Source organism: Salvelinus namaycush, chromosome 17 (genome assembly GCF_016432855.1).
Source record: "Salvelinus namaycush isolate Seneca chromosome 17, SaNama_1.0, whole genome shotgun sequence".
NCBI lineage: Eukaryota > Metazoa > Chordata > Actinopteri > Salmoniformes > Salmonidae > Salvelinus > Salvelinus namaycush.
The window spans coordinates 18,720,219-18,726,907 of NC_052323.1; the positions used below are offsets into that span (position 1 = coordinate 18,720,219).

The 6,689-nt window shown below is 40.9% G+C and overlaps 1 long non-coding RNA gene across 1 annotated transcript; it reads left to right on the plus strand.

Annotated features, from left to right (window-relative positions):
- The first annotated feature begins 179 nt into the window (after window positions 1-179).
- Window positions 180-6,441, plus strand: LOC120062043. Its single transcript, XR_005478379.1, has 3 exons — window positions 180-1,110; window positions 1,329-1,401; window positions 6,329-6,441. It is a non-coding gene; the product is annotated as an uncharacterized LOC120062043 (long non-coding RNA).
- Window positions 6,442-6,689: the final 248 nt, after the last annotated feature.

Here is a 6,689-nt window from a genome sequence, read left to right on the forward strand (position 1 = left end):
TTTTGGTAGATTAGTGTTTTTGATGAACTGTGGACTTGGCCGACTGGGTTGCTCTAGAAGTGGACGCAGAATGCTTATTGAAGGAATCATTCCTAATAGTAATTTGCCTTTCCAAACGTGGATATTGAACTTTATTTTTCTCAACTTTTTTTGGGGGGGGGGGGGGGGGGGTTGTCGCTTAGGCTTAAGATGTATGTTGTCTTAGAACCGGGGGAGCCTTGTCTTACTGGCTGATTCAGTTGTAGACTGCACTATTGTTGACTAGTGTGAAACAAACGTGAGTGTAAAACTAAGCTGAAGGCATTTTGCTGGTAGATGGACTGGTCCTGTGATGAGAGCACTATTTGGTCCATCTCACTGTTCTTGTTTCACAGTGGCTAAACAGAGTAGGTCACCAAGCCTACTAACCCTCACGTTTTGAACCCCCAACATTGGTTTTGATTGGAGAAAAAAGGGGGAATAACACGGCTTGATGTCACCATGAGCTTTGGTTAGTTAGTGATCACTATAACTTTACTGTTGACTTCTAGGTGTTTTATAGGAATCTGACTGCGCTCCCTGTCAAAGCTGCTTTCTGTCCAAATGTGAAGCACCCTCTTTAACCTTCTATACAGTACATCCAAATACCACTGTCATGACTTGTAGGGTTGTAAAGGAAGGAAGTATTTTCCTTAAACAACATGAGTGCTACATTTTATCCATGTCAAAATGAGTTTGGCTTGCAATAGTCCTCATTTCAGACAGGCCATTTCCATTCCCCAGAAAGTTGGCAATACCCAGACAGTCATTAAGAAAATGTTTTTGAAAATTATTTTATTTGGAAACTTATCTAATACTTTTTCAATTTCTGCTGATTCCGATCACCCCATTCCAGCATTTTCTCTCCTCCAGCTTGTATATTTAGGCTTCACCCTCGCCCTTGCCGATAGTGGTGGTAGTTTGGTCAGGTTTGTCAATTTGTAGCTAGCTGAGTACACTGTCACTGTGTACATACACTGGACCAACTACTTGTTTACCATTCATGGAATACCAGCAAAGAACACTGGCACAATGTTCAAAGAATCAAGTCAGCTGTTTTTAAACTCAATAATACAAATTTAAGGGACAATGGTGAACAAGTTATTTTTTTTTGCCGCTTTGGTTCGACTGGACTAGTTTTCTGTTGAACACATTTTCTTTACTCCTACCTAGCTATGTATTTTCCTACTTATGGTTGTAAATAAATTCAAGTACTGTTTCAATCTGTCTCCCTCTGATTCTTTGCAGTGGATGTTACATAATGTGGTTCCCTGATGTGATATTTTTCTGCCTGTATTATTATAATATAGGTAGAAGATGGATTCCAGTGGCAGAAGATTGTTGCAGCCTGATGTCCCAACTGGATGGAGGACCACGAAGTAGGTAAGTACTTTTACGACCACAAGATGGCGCTTTAAGATCACAAACACCGTTGTGCTGAGTTGTATAAGGATGATGTCGTTTGAACAGATCTGTTATACATTTACGTGCTGTCAGGGTATTCAGTGAACATATGACATGTACTGCAGTACAATCCAATATTCTGAGTTACAGGGTGGCTGTTGGGATGAAAAGGGACATTTATGGCTGAGGTAGGGCAGGTGTTTACCCTTAAAATGAGTCGTTTAGGGTTGAACGACCATAGGCACCTTAGAATCAGAAACAGACGGTGGGGTGAACTTGCCTTCCATCCAGAACTAACCCCGATGATGATGTGCTTAATAAGTAGAGGCATATAGAGCCACACACACTGAGCCTCAGGATCTGTGAAACACACAGCTCTTGAGCCAAAGAGCCAGAAGGATAGCCAGCCTACCTACCTGGCACTATAGGTGTTAAGACAGGAAATTAGGAGGGAAATGCTTTCCCCAACAGCATAGGTACAATATGTACTGTACAGGTTCTGACTAAATACTGTTAATCTGGTGGAAAGTGCAATACTGACTTTACTATATTTGTCTAGTTTATTGAGCACCGGTGTATTCTTTAAAAGCCCAATGCAGCTGCTTTTATCTCAATATCAAATCATTTCTGGGTAACAATTAGGCACCTTACTGTGATTGTTTTAACTTAACATTCTCTAAAATAAATTAAAATAGCTTCTTAGCAATGGGATTGGTCTGATTTTGGAGGGGGAAACGATCTTTTTTTGGCAGATAGGTATGGAACTCTTTCTTACTGGTCTATTAACTAATTTACTGCATGATGTCACCATGGAAGGCCAAAACTCCATCCCACCAAAATAGGCTGAACTTTCAGGCAGTCTTTTCAAACAGCTCTTACACTAAAAGGGAATTATAATTTTCACAATTTCATTATTATTATTCCAACCTCTGAGTGTGGAAATGTATATAAAACACAATAAATCTGCACTGGGCCTTTAAGTTCTAACAGAAATTGCTGTGAAGTTATTCTCACTGAAATTACCTGTGAAAAAAACACCCATTTCATTTATATAATGCTGCTAGCGTTCGCCATTCAGCCGGAGCTTTCAAAACATGTTTTTTCGAATTCAATGGAGTTATTATGTTGAAAAATTTTGCTTTTGAGACTGAGGTCATGAACCTTTTCTCGTAAATGTGGAATTTGATGTTGAAGCGGATGTCTGCATGCGTGTGTGATCCTGCCTGGTTGACTCCAGTGCTGGCGGTCCATCAGTGTTGTGCTAACGTGGCAGCCTGAGTCCAGAAGCCTGTAAAGTGCTTGCAGATGTAGCTTCTATCCTCCTTCTTTTCCCCCTCTTTACAAAAGAAACTCTACATGACCAACCGTGAACATGAGGATCAGTAAACATGCCTGCCTCGTGCTCTCTGTCATTGGCACATCACTTGGTGTGTGTGTGTGCGCACGTGAGTGCATACTTGTCCTTATTTGCTTGTGTATATACCTGGGTGCTGATGTAGCGTCTCTCCATGGAGGGGGGAGGAGAACGAAGTAGGCGAACGGAGCAGGAGAGGAGAACAGAGTCTCTGTGTGTGTGAAGCGCTGTCAGCTCTGTGTTCTACTGTTCTGGGTTCTACTGTTGTTGGTTCCATTAATAAAGCTCCAGAATGGAACACTGAGCCAGATGAGAAATGTAAACACTTATGATGGACAGCAGGGTTCATAAAGCCATCTAGTGATGTGGAGAAATAGGCCTGGATTTGAGCCGATGGTTGACATTATCAATGGTAGAATACTTAGCGGGTATTGTTACAACACAAGTCCTGTTTGTAATGTTCTGACTCGCTGTCGCTAAATTCTAACTTTACAAAGATTTTTTACACGTGTTCAAAGAGACACCTGAGCTGTAGGCCTGTAAACTTTCACACTCCTGTTAAAGCTGGGGTGTGGGCTGTATACCGTTTATTAACGAGAAAGGTGAGACACGTGAGTTATGACTGGCGGCCAACTCGCATGGCTGAAACACTCATAACCTACTGTGTGTGTGAGTGCCGTGCACATTCCGTGTGTGTGAGCGTGCGTTCTTGCGTGTGTTTGAAAGGGAAGGGATGCAGGTCTTTAACAGAGCAGAATGGTTTTCTCTGAGAGAGCTGTGTGGTCAGGTGGTAGGCCACATGTGGAATGTGTTAACTAGACTAGTCACCTGTGGTCTGCTCACTGGTCAACTAGGATATTTAGAACAGCGGGGGGATGTGAAGGGGGGAGGACTAGACTAAGGCGTTATTTCATATTGCTCTTAAATGTCTAAATGGACCTGTCTAAAGGATCTGTTTGACCTTGTGGACGTGGGTTTTAGCCTTCTGGTGTGTTTGTGGTGGTCTCCTCTTCATATTTCCACATCAAATATATATATAAAATGAAGTAGAGCGTTGATAAAATCAGATGTGCGCACACCAGTGGAGGCTCAGAGGTGGAAGGGCCATCCTCAGGGAAATTTCCTAAAAATAGGGAAACATTAAAAAAGTTAAAATTTTTAGATTAAACTATTAAATATATTAATGTCTCCAAATAATCGATTAAATAAATAAAAAATTGCCATGAAGGTCTACAGTAAGTTCAACAGCACTGTCTGGGGTAGCGCCATGGTTCAGCCGGAGGACAGCTAGCTGCCGTCCTCCTCTGGCTACATTGACTTCAATACAAAACCTAGGAGGCTCGTAGACCCCACCCCTTCTATAGACATACATGGTAGTTATGACCACTTCAGGAGGATGTCCTCCAACCAATCAAAGCTTTTGCAGTATGAACTGACATGTTGTCCATCCAATCATATAATTAGGACCAGAGAACGAACCTATTGAGTTGTATTGGGATTGTGCTACAGAGCATTATGGGGGTTATATTGAGAAGCTTGGTGACATTGTTGGATAGAGATTGATAGTTGAGCATTTTTGGGATATTATTCAATTCAAATAATTTTTTTCAAATTACAGGACACAGAGGAGGTATATTATAAATTGTTTTCTTGGTTTCAGAACTTTATTTTTGTGTCCAGTTAGTGCAATTTATTTAAAATTGCCTTGCTAACCACAATAGCTAGCTAGCTAACGTTACCAGCACGAGTGTGCAGTTTTCTGCGCCAGAATGGTAGAATGGCCAACGCTGCCGAAAATGTTGTGGACTTTTTGTTGAAGAACCCCTTCCATTCTCTGGGGTACACGGAAAAGGTGCAAATTAAAAGCGAGGGTCGATCTCTGCCTGAGATCAGTTTCATGAAGAAGGATGAAAATGTGAGATCGTTCAATACCACCCGGTATCAAAAGTATAGCTGGTTAACAGGGAGCCTTTCATTAAGTTGGCTGGCCTTGCCTGCGTTTTTGGGCATGCAGTAATTTCCTTTTAGAGGACACGACGAGATGGAAAGTTCCGCCGATAAGGGCAACTTCAAGGAGCTTGCAGAGGTAATTGCACGTTACGATGCTTTACTTGCTGAACATATCGAATTTTGTCTTTAATGAGATGTTGAAAACAATTCCGAATGGTTTTGATAGCTTCCATCGCATCATCCATTAGTTTGACGCAGCGCATTGTTTCGCTTGCGCTCGAGTAGGCTTTCCACTTACCTCCGGTATTTATTTAGCAAAGATAACACATAATCACTACGGACAGACACAAGCGAAAACTCATTACATAAATGTTGCAGCAGCCTAGGCTGCACCTAAACATTAGAAATCTGACATGTTGTATTCTAAACATTAGAAATCTGACATGCTGTATTCTAAACATTAGAAATCTGACATGCTGTATTCTAAACATTAGAAATCTGACATGCTGTATTCTAAACATTAGAAATCTGACATGCTGTATTCTAAACATTAGAAATCTGACATGCTGTATTCTAAACATTAGAAATCTGACATGCTGTATTCTAAACATTAGAAATCTGACATGCTGTATTCTAAACATTAGAAATCTGACATGCTGTATTCTAAACATTAGAAATCTGACATGCTGTATTCTAAACATTAGAAATCTGACATGCTGTATTCTAAACATTAGAAATCTGACATGCTGTATGGGATGAAAACGAGACTATTTTTCAGTCTGATCAACTGTAGACTACTAATAAGAGCAGCTGCATACAGACTGTGCGCTGTCCATCTGGTCAGGTTAAACTAATTGGTAACATTATGTATTTATAGTCCACTTGTGTGTCAGGAGAAAATGGGAATGTGATCAAATTGAGTTATTATTCAAAATTGGTCCGGCTAGGCTGCCAATACGTTATCAATCCCTAATGATTAACTGGAATTAATGAATCAACATAATAGTGATGACGGATGTGAGTAAATGTTTTGTAAGGCCTACAGTTGCCCAGGCCTGCATGATGCAAACATGCACAAAGCAAGCTCAGCTGTGAGTTCTATTGTCTATCAGTTGTTGTCTGTGTCTGGGTAGAGGAAATCCCCCTCCTAATCTAAATATCATTTTTATGAACAAATAGTTTGACAGGGTTTTAAAAAATGTGACCTGATTAGGAAAAACTGGTCCCATCATAGCCCATATAAAACCTTTTTACAACTGATTAATCACTGTCATACCTTATAGGGGTCCAGAGGTTTCCTAGTTAGGTTAACATATAAGGAAAAACTCCAGGCCCCAGGGGGTAAAAATTTGCCCCCCCACTCTAGGACCTATGGTGCCTCCAGTCTGCTTGCAGTTGTCAGTTATTGTCAGGTATGTGGATGATCAGGGCTTTACTCAGGAACGTTTCTTGAGCTACTATGATGTGTCAAGTGGGTGAGATGCTCAGTCTGTTTGACTTTGCACATTTTGAGATGTCTGAGTTTAAGTTATAGACAAACTCGTTGTCCAAACCTACGATGGCGCAGCTGTAATGGAATGTATCTGCTATTTGTATTTACAGCTAAGTACCCTCCTGTTCCCTGATTTAAGAGGTGATGACCACTGCACTACCTTTGTCAACTTTCTCCTGACATGAACTGAAGCTGCGTCTCATGTGCCCGCTCGTCCACTGGCACATTGAATTTGTGAGTACCCCTATACATTTTCTCTCATTTCTGTATGTAGAGTCAATCACAAACACAATCACATTGTTACTCATCAATGATTCAATGACTCTTTTCATCAATGACTCTTTCTTAGCTCTTTTGTCTAACTGAGTAGTTTGTTGTGTTATTGTTTTGTCTCCTCAGTCAAATCCTGTCCTGCACTGTTCAAGCCTCTGAACACCTCAACTGATGCCTCATACCCTGATTCAATCACTG